We start from the raw sequence: 1,423 nt of genomic DNA on the forward strand, positions 1-1,423 counted from the left end.
TAAAATTAAAAACATAGGGAAAAGTTTAAAGTAGCAAATAGTCTTTATTAGTATCTCTCCTTTTGTTGTCCAGTTTGAAAACATGGCATTAAAAATTAACATGTGTGTGTGCTTGCGTGTGTAGTATAATGTATTATAAATATATGCATGTATTCTTTACCAAAGTGGAGTTTGACAATTGGCACGGAAGTCATAATATCCTCTTTTTTCAGGATAATAAAAAATACAATGTGTCTTTTAATATTCATTTTATGAATACTACTGAGGACTTCAAATGCTAAAATGCATCCTTCAGTGATTTTGGCTTTTATAGAAAGGTGATAGGGACAGCAAATGATAATTCTTTTAGAAGGCATTGAAAATAAACAATAAAATAAAGCATTATTTTAAAATGCTTTAATAAGAATGAATACAAAATAACTATAAACTAAGACTGACTTAAAGGGTATTTTGGTATTTGGCCCATGACCTTCCAGCCAATGTTCTGAAGGTCCAGTTGGGGATGATGTGTTTCATTGGTAAGCCACAATTATGGGACCTAATGACAGCCCATATCAAGGAGGGTATTCTTTTTGACAATTCATTTTCCTACAGACTACCCTTTCAAACTACCTAAGGTTGCATTAAAACAAGAATTTATCATCCAAATATTAACAGTAATGGCAGCATTTGTCTTGATATTAACCCTGCTTAAACTATTTCTAAAGTTCTTTTATGGACTTTAGATCCATAAAAGATCTAAAGTCTTTTTGTGATCCAAACCCAGATGACCCCCTAGTGCCAGAGATTGCACCGATCTTTAAAACAGACAGGGATAAATTTATCCATTTGTTCAATGCTATGTGATCCAAACCCAGATGACCTCCTAGTGCCAGAGATTGCACCGATCTTTAAAACAGACAGGGATAAATACAACAGAGTATCTCGGGAATGGACTCAGAAGTATGCCATGTGATGCTACCTTAAAGTCAGAATAACCTGCATTATAGCTGTAATAAACATTAAATTACTGTTAAAAAGAAAAAAAGGTCTCCACTCAATTTGCTCAAATTTTAGTGAAGCACTGCCAAACAGGCACTTACAGACTCTTAAATTCACTAAGATATGAACTAAAATTACTACCTATAAATTGGGAACAGCTTAATTTAATTTTAAAAGGTCTTATTTGCAGATTTTTAGGAAAGACAATAATATAACACTAAGCATCAAAATACACAATATATTATGGCCAAAAAAAATCTGTTTTGCCAAGTCAAAATAAATGTCAAACACCACTTGCTAGTGTTTGAAGGGTTTTATTTTTTCCCAAAAAAAATTCTTTGAGAAATTATGTACCCTCATATTTTATAATCTGATATTTCTCTAAAGTGGTTTACATGCTGAACAGCTTTGAAGATAAGAACAAACCCTTTATTACTATTTC

At 32.0% G+C, this 1,423-nt stretch overlaps 1 pseudogene; it reads left to right on the plus strand.

Moving 5' to 3' along the window:
- The first annotated feature begins 513 nt into the window (after positions 1-513).
- LOC114207876 (ubiquitin-conjugating enzyme E2 D3-like) lies at positions 514-986 on the plus strand (annotated as a pseudogene).
- The last annotated feature ends 437 nt before the right edge of the window (positions 987-1,423 follow it).

This window comes from Eumetopias jubatus, unplaced genomic scaffold (genome assembly GCF_037043125.1).
Source record: "Eumetopias jubatus isolate StellerSeaLion01/CBP00866 unplaced genomic scaffold, mEumJub1_p1.0 scaffold_7, whole genome shotgun sequence".
In the NCBI taxonomy this organism is placed as follows: Eukaryota; Metazoa; Chordata; class Mammalia; order Carnivora; family Otariidae; genus Eumetopias; species Eumetopias jubatus.